Source organism: Rhinolophus hipposideros (genome assembly GCF_964194185.1).
Source record: "Rhinolophus hipposideros genome assembly, chromosome: 1".
NCBI lineage: Eukaryota > Metazoa > Chordata > Mammalia > Chiroptera > Rhinolophidae > Rhinolophus > Rhinolophus hipposideros.
Window position 1 is genome coordinate 29274904 of NC_138047.1, and position 12650 is coordinate 29287553.

A 12650-nucleotide genomic window follows, 5' to 3' on the forward strand; every position below is an offset into this window, starting at 1 on the left:
ATTTAGTTCTTTTTCTGGAGATTTGTTCTGTTTTTTTCATTTGGGACATGTTTCTTTGTCATTCTATTTTGGCTGCTTCCCTGTGGTTGTTTCTACATTAGGTAGAACTGCTATGTCTCCTGGTTTTGATAGAGTGGCCTTATGAAGTAAGTGTCCTGTGGGGCCCAGTGGCATATTTTCCCTGGTCACCTAAGCCTGGTGCTCCAGGTGTGTCTCTTTTGTGGGTGTGTGCGCCCTACTTTTGTAATTGGCCTTGGTTGCTGTTTGCACATCAATGAGAGAAATTGACCCTGGGGCTGATTGGTTGTGAAGACTGGCCACGACTACAGCAGCAGAGCTGTTGTGCAGGGGCTGACCCTACAGCTCTGGTGCCTTCCCTGTCTACCCTTTCAGTGTGTTGGCAAAAACTGAGGCCAGCTATCACAAATGCCAGGCGTGGGGCTGCTCAGTAAGAGGTATAAGGCACATCAAGGCCAGATGCTGCTTGTTTGGGATTATGAACCTTTGAGAGAGTTTGGGAAAGTCTGCAGCAAGAGCCAAGACAGGCTGTTTGTATGGAAAAGCCATTGGAAGTAGCTTGGTTAGGCTCACAGTAGAGTGGGGCAGGGTCTCAGGTAATTACCAGTGCAGGGCAAATAGTGTTATTGAAGGAGACTCAGATATGGTGCCCACCTGTGTTCGCATACTGGGTCAAGGGAGGGCTCACTTCTTCATCCCTTACCTGGAACCCAGACAAATAAGTTCCTCCCCACATGTCCCTGGTGCCTTTCAAGCTGCTGTCCCAGTGCTGGAGCTCAGAGCAAAGAACTCCATCAGTGAGTAAGTTCACGTGCAGGTCTTTTAAGTGGAGTGCCTGGGACTTCAGCAGTCCCCCATCTCACTTAGCCACAATCTCCACTGATTTTTCACAGCCAGAATTTGTGGGGACTTCGTTTCCAGGCACTGAAACCCTGGGTGGGGTGCCTGGTGTAAGGCTGGAATGCCTTACTCCTCACAGGGAACCTCTGCATCTGAGACATCCCTCCTAAAATTTAACTGCCACATGTGGGTGTGGGACCAGCCTGTTCCGCATCTCCACCCCTCCTACCAGTCTCTAGATGGCTTCTTCTTTATAGTCTTAGTTGTAGGACTTCTTTTCATCTAGACTTCAGGCAATTCTCAACGATGGTTGTTTTGTAGTTTAGTTGTGATTTTGATGTGGTTGTGATAGGATGCAAGCACAGTGTTTACCTACTCTGCTAACTTGACTGGAAATCTACCTGCCGATTTTAGATATAGTCTTACTAGATGATAACAAAATTAGCTTAGTGAATTCAAGGATTTACTTAGGTTTCTGATATTTTATTCTACTGTATTTTATGTTATTTTGGCATTTATATTGGTGAAACATATCCTAAAGAACATTAGAGCATGGGAAATAAATTCAGCTTAACCATAAAAAAAAAAAAAAATCCATTGTTGTATATGACTGGTCTGAAACAGCCTCTTCAGTTTGTAGGAGTCACGGTAACCCCTGAGATATGTGGCATTTTCATATTTTCATTTCAAATTTTTTAAAAAATGATTTTCTAGAGAAAAATTGGGGGGATGAAGAATTATTTGTCAGTGTGATTAACTCCTTAAAATAAGTAACATAAACTTATTTAGAATATAGAGATATTTATAAAATAAATTTCAAAATAGAATTTTCAATAAATAATCTGTATAACTATAATGGAATGCTTAGAATAAATTGTAAAGGTCACATGTAACTAGAGGATGCATTTATCTTTTTTAAACAACAGTTTTAGATTTGCAGGATAATTGTAAGGATAGTACAGAGAGTTCTCATAAATCCTACATCCAGTTTCCTTTATTAATAACATCTTACATTGGTTTGGTACATTTGTTATAATACATGAATCAATATTGGTACATGTTATTTAAAAGCCATACTTTATTCATATTTTCTCAGTTTCTATCTAACATTCTGTTTATGTTTCAGGATCCCACCCAGGATACTGCATTACATTTAGTTGTCACGTCTCCTCTGGCTCCTCTCGGCTATGACAGTTTCTCAGACTTTCCTTATTTTTGATCATCTTGACAGTTGTGAGGACTATTGGTCAGACATTTTGTAGAATGTCCCTTAAATGGAGATATTCTGCTGTTTCTCTCATTATTAGCCTGGGGTTATGTTTTTTTGGGAGGAAGATCACAGAGATAGGGTGTCATTTTCATCACATTGTATCAACAGTGAATACTATCCACATGACATCACAGTTGATGTTGACCTTGATCACCTGGCTGAGGTAGTGTTTGTCAGTTTCTCCACTGCAAAGTTACTGTTTCCCTCCTTTTTCATACTGTCCTCTTTGGAAGGAAGTCACTATGTGCATCCCACACTTCAGAAGTGGGTGTTATGCGCTACCTCCTCAAGAGCAGGATATCTACATAAATTATTTAGAATTATTCTACATGAGAAGTATGTTTCTCCTCCCTCATTTATTCAATCATGTATTTATATCAGTATGGACTCATAGATATTTATTTTATGTTTTGATTTACACTTCAGTTCTACTTATTTGCTGCTCAAATTGGTCTAGTTTTTTCACTGGGAACTTTAGATTGGCTACTGTTTCTTTGACATCTCTCCATTTTGTTTATTTGCTTTTAAAACTCTTTACTTTCTGGCACTACAAGATGTTCCAGGCTCATCATATATGTTTCCTGCCTCAGTCCTAGAACTAACAATGTCTCTAAATATCCCTGGTTCCTTTTATTGGAAAATGGTGTTAGAAAGCAAGGTCTGGGTATTTGATGTGCTCCTTGCTACTGTGTGTTATTGCTTCTAGGCCCACTGAGCTGACAGAGGAAGGAAATTTGTTTATATACTAACCTGATTATATTTTCATATTTTTAAATATTTATATGTGTAACCATCTGCATCTATATGAAGCTAAACTATCATCTCAGGTGTGATGGTTAATTTTATGTCTCAACTTGACTGGGCCATGGGCTATGGGGATATTTAATCATATATTATTCTGGGTATTTTTGTGAGAGTGTTTTTGGATGAGATTTATGTTTAAATTGATAGACTAAGTAAAGCAGATTGCATTCTATAATCTGAATGGGCCTCACCCAATCAGTTGAAGGCCTCAGTAGAACAAAAAGGCAGATCCTACCCCAAGTAAGAGAGAATTCTTCCTGCCTCATGGTCTTTAAACTGGGACATTGGCTCTTTCTGGGTCCTCTAGCATTCTGGACTTTGATATGTAACACCATCAGTGCTCCTGGCTTTCCAATTTGGGGACTCATCCTGTAGATCTTAGGACTTTCCAGCTTACATGATTGTGTGAGTCAATTTCTTATAAAAAAAAAATCTATCTATCTATCTATCTATCTATCTATCTATCTATCTATCTATCATCTATCTTATTAGTTCTGTTCCTTACTAACATATCTGGTTTCCTTTTACATTCCTATTCAGTAAACATACATTTCTACTTTGTAGAACCCAATGATCATTTTGGAAGAATATGTGGTCTTGGCAAAAGAAGGTTCTTTCTCTATGTGTAGTGTCAGATTGGTAACAGACTTGTTGGGATTATCACTTTGTGAGGTATATAAATGTTTAATCACTATATTGTTTTGTACACCTGAAACTAATAAAAAGAAAAAATATAAAAAAAAAAAAAGAAAAAAAAGAAGGTTCTTTCTGATTTATTGGCTGAAGCCTACAACAGGAACACTTGTCCCCTCAGCATTGTCCTTCCTGATATCTCAGGATGAAACCCATGCCCATGCTGAGTCTGCTTTTTTTCTTTTCTTTCCATTGAGCTGCCTATGCCATGTTAACTTTGCAGTATTAATTAATCCAGCAAGGTTGTGCTGAATAAGGAAAACAGGCACAGGGTTCTATAAGAGCAATGTGTGACTTAGGAACTGGAACTCCGCTTTACCCCTTTCCTGCTCTTGAGCAGTGGAGTTGACTGATTTTAGAGTTGTTACAAGGGTAGCTCACCTCTGCAATTAAACAGGGTCCCAGAATTTGAAGGTTGGAAGTTAAATTTGCTCAAGGCAAAGATCCAAATTTCCATTCTGCTTAAACGGAAGAGCAAGATTAAAAGAGAAAAATGGCTGCATTGAGGACAGAAGACAGAACTCCATTTCACCTCAGTCTGTTTTAGCAATTAATTTCTTCTCAAGAGGAATATTAAGTCTTTTTACCTGGAAGACAGGCTCTAGCTGTTTAAACCCAGTGTGAGCCATGGAATGGAGGGAATGATTAGATTTTTGCATTAGTCATAGAAAGACAAGTTGTGTATTATTTTCCCCTGCATTTCATCATGAAATATAGGCTATCCTTCCACTGAGTATTTGCTTAACCAGGTCACAGGCATTCTTAATTCAGAAGGAGGGAAAAGCAGTGTTTGAGAACTAAGACCAGCACATTTTAGAATATTTTTATATTATGTTCCTGGACAACAGGAACACTCTTGTTTACTCACCCTTCGACTTCACCAACATCTTTGCTCACTTTGATGAGTCATCCTGACCAGCACTAACCTTCAGCTCAGAAACAAATTTTGTGACCAAAAATTATTGTGAATTTTTTTGTTTCAGGAGAAGAGTGTACATTTTTATAAGCAGTAAAATACTATTTGTTTGTATTGAATACATTTCAAGCATAATAATTCAAGTGATATTCTGTGAAAATAATTGGAAGTAAATTAATTAATTTTTAGATTTTACTTATATTTAAACTTCTTGTCAAAATTAAATAATTTAAAAGTGTTAGGGAGTCAAGGCTTCTCCCGCAGCATCCTCAGCCATTGCTTCCACACTAATTTTTATACGTGGAAACACGTTTTAATGTTTCTGACACATTGTTATGATTGAAGAGCCTCAACAAAACTCAGAATGGCTCAAGATTTTACTATGTATACAATTAACAGTGTTTGTGATACTCTTTTAAAAATATATACATGTATATGTTGCATTTTTGTGTTCACAACTTTTGATGCAGGGATTGTGAATGTGTGTGACTCTTTTGCTCTCATGAGGGAGCTTCCTCATTCTCTGTACCTTTCAGTTGGTAAATAAAGCTATCAAGAAATGAGAGGTTCTTTAAGAGCTGACAGGTTCCATGAAAGTTTTTTGGTTGAAGAAAGATGTGCATCTCATAGAAATATGGAAATATCTCCTTTATGGAAGTGTCAATTCTGAGAATCTGTTGATAAGGGTTAATTGTGCTCAGATTTAAAAACAAAGCCTATAAGCTGCTGTTGAACAGTGTTCTCTCATGTAAGCTGTGCTTCAGGGAGAAACCCGCACTGAACTGCCTGCATGCACTGTGTTTCTGCTGTCTGATCCAGTGCTTATAAAGGAGTTCCTGGAATCACATTTCAACCAATAGGACCTAGACTTTCCCCATTCAATCGGAGCTGTGCAGCTGTATACTAATTAACATGATTTTCGGTGACCAATCAGAGCAGCTCCATTATAGCCAATCAGGACAGTGCTATTTGGACCAAACTGTGAGGATTTGGAGTACTCATTTGCATGACAATTGACCAGTCAGACAACAGGATTGAGTACTTTTCTCTATATAAATCAGCTTCCCTCTGTTTCGTGGAGCACACTTTCTGCTTCCACCGAAGACTCCATTTCCCTGGCTGGAACTATAACACTGAAGCTGTCTCTCCAGACTGGAATGAAGCTGTCTTACTGGAAATGTCTTGCTGGTACAGAGTGGAGTGCAGACTGGAGCAGAGATGCAACAGTGGGGCTGAGCTGCAGCAGTGAAGCTGCCACACCCAGGGCCACCTCCCCAAAGGGCTCCTTCACAGTCGTGCTGTTTTATAGCTGTGCTATATCATAATTGAGCTGTATCACTACTGAGCTATCTCACAGCAATGCTATTTTATAGCTGAGCTGTATCCCACCTGAGCTGTTGCACAGCCATGCTTTTCCACAGCCATGCTGTATCGCAGCTGAGCTGTTTGCACTGAATAGTCTCCTCCCTCACTGCACCTCAAATTGGGGACTCCTGTTAGCATTGAATAGGTGCCAACAAACATTGGTTGACAGACTGTTTGGGCCCATTTTGAGATTTATGAAGCATTAATGTCACTATAAAAATCTGTAAAGCATTAATAGGCAAAACTATTTTTGGTTAGTAGATTATTTAGTCTCAGTTTCTACACGCCCTCTTGAGATATTTGCACATAGTCATTCATCTTGTATTAACACAAAACTTCACTTAATTACTGCAGGGTACATTCATAGCATCACTCCTGATTACTCAATGTTTTGAGACCAAAATGGTTGGAAGTTAAGTTATACATGATCAAATAAATAATATTCTCATATAACGTGTTTCAGGCTGCCCTTTAATTTCTTTTCCAAGTGGGCATCTTGTTTTGAATTGGGCTCCATGTCTTGAAGGGCAGTATTCGTAAGATTTGAGTCTGTCCTGGCTCCTGACCTTAGCAAGGGGATGTCAGAGAAGCAGTGCAATTGAGTGCTTGCAGCAGGATCACTTTTGAGAGCATTATTTAATTTTGGTTATTGATTTAGTTTGCTCATCAGAGACTGCTATTTCCAGCTGCACTGTAAGCTCTCCCACAATTTAATTCTTTGCTTATTTTTTTAAAGAAATGCTCCATCCAAGCACCTCAGTAATGTGCCAAAATATGATGATGATTTCACACCTCAGCTAATTCACATCTGCAAAAAGAGAAAACAATTTGCAACTGAATTCAGCCAAACTAATATCATCCTAAAAAATTCCCCTTGCTTGTCATCTACTCTGGAGACTGCTGGGAAAACACAGATTTGGTCAAGAAATGTAGCTATAATATGATATGCAAAGGCAATACGCTACATATTTATAGGTTTGTCTACTGACATTATGTTTATAGAGACCTTTCATACAGGTATTAAATCAAATCTTGTGTCAAAAAGCACTTGAATAGAGACAGAGACTTTTGTTCAAGATGGTGGAGTAGGTAAATACTGAGCTTTGATGATCACATCAAAATTACAACTGAATTATAGAACAACCATCACTAAGAATCACCTGAAGACTAGCTGAACAGAAATATTATAACAGGATATAAAGAAGAAGCCACATTGAGATTGATAGGAGGGGCAGAGATACGGAACTTGCAGGACCAACACCCATGGTGTGGCAATTAAGAAATAGGAGGGATATCTCAGATGAAGAGGTCCCCCATGAGGAGCAAGGGGTCCAAGGCCCACACTAGGATCTCCTGTGGTACCAACAATGAGAAGAGGAGTCCCTGTAACATGTGGCGATGAAAACCAGGGGGGACTATATCCAAAAAAAGACAAAGGGCTTTCTAGGGACCAATGTGCTTCATTCACACACTCATTCACTTTAAGCTCCAGCACCAGGACAGAAGCTCAAAAAGCACCAGGGACAAATGGGGAGGAATTAATTGACTAACTTTAGGGTGAGGGCTGAAGGGCCACTGGTCTGGCAACTCTCTCTGAGGACAGAAGCTCTGGCAGGTGCCATTGTTCCTTTGCTGAGCTCTCCATCTACCCAACTGGCCTCGTGCAAACATGTACCAAATCTGTACTCTCCATTAACGTGGCTGAAACCATTTATTCTGCCTGGGTGATTCCCTGAGACCCCACTCCACCCGACTCACTTGCCTGGCCTGAGCCTCTTCCAGTGACTTTTTCACTCAAGTGACCAGACTTGGATCATGCTCAGAGTCATTCAAAGGACTTCAATCTGGACATGAGTGATGGCTGCCCTAGGCTTTTTTAAAGCTGCAGCATTTCTCAAAGGTCTGCAAACCCTAAAAAAGCAGCAGCCAATTTCAGTGTGCATTGTAACTCCTGCCAAGAAGTCCCAAGTCCAGCACAAGCAGTAACTGGTCTCAACTTGCATTATAACTTCAATCAACTAACCTCAAACCTGGCAAAAGTGGTGGCCAGTCTTGGCCTATAACCATAGCTACAAATAAGCAGCCTCAAGCCTGGAACAAGTGGACGCTGGCCTCAGTTAGCATCAGAGAGCCCAAAAAAGGGTCCCAACCCTAGCGAAAGTGGCAGCGAGCCTCTGATTGTAGGGTAGCATCTCCCAAGTGCTTCTAAGACCAGCACAAGTGGCAACTAGTGGGAGATCACTTTGTAGATCTTACCAAGTGGCCCCAAGCTTGGAATAAGCAGTGTTGATTTCATCCTGCACCAGAGTCTCTCACAAAAGACAGCGGGCCCAACACACCCAGTGGTCAGCTTCAGATAGCACCAGAGCCCCACCCAACCAGCTCCACAAAAAACACACCCAAAGGGCTGCCTTGACTAGCACCAGAATCTCACTAAAAAGACTCACACTCTAGCAGTTAGCCCCTGAACAACAGCTCTTTTACAGTAGTCATAAACAGCCTTCACAGCTGGACAACTGGTATGTCAACTTCACCCTGTGATGTGCCAGCATCAATCAAGGTCCAGCTGCAACAGGGGGACATAAACAACCAAAACAGGAAACACCCCTGGAGCATGTAGCTCAGGTGACCAAGGAAACTGCACCACTAGGGGTCATAGGACATCTTTTACATAAGACCATTCTGTCAGCACCAGGAAACATAACAGACTTTCCTAACACAGAGAAACAAATGCAGGGAGTCAGCTAATATAAAAAAGTGGGAGACAAACATCAAAAATGAAAGAACAGAAGAAAAAAAAAAACAGAAAAAAATACTAAATGTAATGGAGACAAAAAATCTATCAGATACAGAGTTCAAAACACTTGTTATAAGGATGCTCAATGAACGTAGGGGAAGAATAAATAAACTCAGTGAGAACTTCAACAAAAAAATAGAAAACATAAAAAAGGAGGTAGAAAACATAAAAAAGAACCAGTCAGAACTGAAGAATACAATAACTGAAATGAAGAATATACTAGATGGAGTCAACAGCAGATTAGATGAGGCAAAAAATTGAATCAGTGACCTGGAAGACAAGGTAGCAGAAAGTTAGAACAGCAAAAAGAAAAAAAAAATAATTTAAAAAATGAGGAAAGTTTAAGGGACCTCTGGGACTGCATCAATTGTAACAATATTCACATCACAGGGATATCAGAAGAAGAAAGGAGAGAGAAAGTGATTGAAAACCTATTTGAAGAAATAATGACTGAAAATTTCCCTAAGCTGGCATAGAAAACAATTGTATAAGTTTAGGAAGAACAGAGTCCTAACTAAGATGAACCCCAAAAAATCCACCATCATAATTATCCAATATAATCATAATTAAAATGCAAAGGTTAAAGACAAATAGGGAATATTAAAAGTAGCAAGAGAGGAAAAAAACAAGTTAATTAAATACCAAGGAGCTCCCAAATGAAAATCAACTGATTTTTTCAAAAGGAACATTGCTGGCCAGAAGGGAATGGCATGAAATATTCAAAGTGATGAAAGACAAAACTTACAAACAAGATTACTCTACCCAGCAAGACTATCATTTCAAATAAGAGTTTCCCAGGAAAGAAAAAGCTAAATGAGTCATGACTACTAAACCAGTATTATAAGAAATGTTAAAGGGACTTCTTTCTTTAAGTAGAAAGAAAAGATAAAACTATGAATAAGATAATATAGGAAAGAAAAAAATTCACTGACAAAGGAAAGCATTTAGTAAAAGCAGGGGATCAACCAACTCTAAAGCTAGTACAAAAGTTAAAATCAAAGGTAGGAAGATCATGTGAAATTAGAACAATAAATTAAGACACACACACACACACACACACACACACACACGAAGTAAAAAATAATGACAAAGACAAATGTAGAGGAGGTAAGTAAAAGGGTTGTAATTTTAGAATGTGTTTGAACTTAAGCAAACATCAGCTTAAAATAGACTGCTATAAACCTAGCTTGGTATATGAGTATATGCAGTACATAGCAACCACAGACCAAAAATCTATGAGATATACAAAAAACAAAGAGAAAGTATTTCAAAAAATGGAAGAGAGCAAGAGAATAAAAAAGGAACAGATAAGAACTACAAAAAAAAAATCAGAAAACAATAAAATGGAAATCACTACATGCCTATCAATAATTACATTAAATGGAAATGGATTAAATGCTCCAATCAGGACACGGGGTGCCTGAATGAATAATGATAATAATGATAATAATAATAATAATAATAATAATAATAATAATAATAAAAACCTGTACATATGATAACTACAAGAGACCCACTTCAGATTAATAGGTACACACAGACTGAAAGGAATGAAAGAAGATATTTTATGCAAAAGGATATGAAAAAATAGCTGAGTTAATAGCTCAGAAAAAAAAGCTCAGAAAAATAGATTTTAAAAAAAGGCTTTAACAAGAGATAAAGAAGGTTATTTCATAATAATAAAGGGATCAATTCAACAAAAGGATATAACTCTTATAAACACCAATGCAGTACTCCCTAAATATATAAGTACAAATAAATATTAACGGACATAAAGGGAGAGAGTGACAATAAAACAATCATATCAGGCAACTTTAACACTGCATTGATTTCAATGAATATATCATCCAGACAGAAAAATCAATAAAAAGTGACATTTTAAATGATACATTAGGCCAGATAGAGTTAATAGATATTTTTAGAGCATTTCACCCCCAAACAGCAAAATATATGACAGATAATTAAGTTTGTGAATTTGTTGCAGTTATGTTGCTAACTTTTTTGATATCAGAGGGATTATTCATTATGAATTTGTACCAACTGGACAGTTAACCAATTTTAGAAGTGCTGAAAAAGCTACATGAAAAAGTTAGACGACCTGAACTTTTCATCAATAATTCCTGGCTCTTGCGTCATGACAATGCTCCAGTTCATATGGCACTGTCTGTGAGGGAGTTTTTAACCAGTAAACAAAAAAGTGTTAGAACACCTTCCCTACTAATCTGATCTGACCTCCAATGACTTCTTTCTTTACCCGAAGATAAAGGAAATATTGAAAGGAAGACATTTTGATGACACTCAAGATGACATCAAGGGTAATCCGACAACAGCTCTGATGGCCATTCCAGAAAAAGAGTTTCAAAATTGCTTTGAAGGGTGGGCTAGGCACTGGCATTGGTGCATAGCTTTCCAAGGAGAGTACTTCAAAGGCGACTGTAGGGATATTCAGCAATGAGGTATGTAGCACTTTTTCTATGAGCAGTTCACAAACTTATTAGTAGACATCATATTGTCAGAGCCTGCACAGTACTCAATAAATAAAAATTAAACTGTGTGAAGGTACCAAGTTGGTGGAAAAAAAAAAAAGCAAAAACTAAGAGTTTATTATTCACTATGTCTTTAATGCTAGGAGAACGTAAGAAAGTGAACCTTGAGAGAAGGATCATTCTGGGATACAAGAAGCAGAATCTGGCAAAAATGATGATTTAGTACCAGTTTGTTATGCATTGCAGGTCACTGTATTAACTTATTCACATGCAGATGAATAGAATAAAAATATTTTTGTGATCTTTGTAGTTACAAATCATTTTCTCATTTTCCTTTATAACCCCAAGAACTTATTTTGGATTTAGGGGTCTTGCTGACTTTTCCTTAAATTCCCACCACCATGATCATCTTTAAGGTAGGTGAAATGGTACAGAATTCAGAAGGGGAAAAATTATTTTCCTTATAGATTCTATTTTTTTTTTTAATTCTAGGAAATTACATAGTGTGCTAGTTTCAGTGGATACTTTTTTCAGAAACTTGTTTCTTTTTGTTTCCCCAAAGAGTCATTTCTATTTCTTAGTCCATCTGGCATATCTGTATGATGGTATCACTGCAGGTGTTCTGTTGCAAACACAGGATATATTTCCCTGGGTAATTGGGTCTGAGTGACTTCTTTTCTTGAGTCATTCAAAACAATACTGGCTATATAAACCCACTAGAGAATACATACTGTAGAAAACAAGATTACCTAATTGTCTGCTGCATCTCTATTTTCTGCTTTTCAACAAATGGCTGGTAACATGACCAGTCACAGTTATGGATTTAATTCTTTTCCCATATCATACTTACTGTTTGGTTTGGATTATTCAGATAGCGAAAATGATAGTTTTAAAATATATCAATTTTGATATTTTGGGATTTTGCAATTAAGAGTTCATTTGATGAATAGAATATCAGTTTTCTGGACAACTGTGGATGATATTAATACAAGCTTGCAAGGGAGGGTAAGGGAGCTTATACCGCATCTATAGGTAGCTATAGGTCCATGTTGGGTGTAGTTTTAATTTAGGTTACAAACTCTGTTATGTATAAATTTTATATTAAAATTTATTTTATTGAAGTAATATAATTTAAAACTCAAACAGTCCTGTAAACTCATCATTCAAAACAGCAGTTTTTATCCACCCCTTCAAATCCCTAAATCTTGCTTCCCATAGGTAACCATATAAATTTTGTCTGATTCTTCTTGTACTTCAATATTCCTAAATAAATGTTGGGTTTTGATATTCTCTTTTAGGTTGCCATTGTGGAGGAAGATGATTTAGCTCATATACACAAACTCTTTGCTAGGGATTTATGGGGAGAAACTGAATTGTCTAGCTTCAGGGTGAGGGCTGGAGGGGCAGCTTTCTCATGGAGGGAGGAGCTGGTGGGTGCCATTGTTTCTTTGTTGAGCTCTC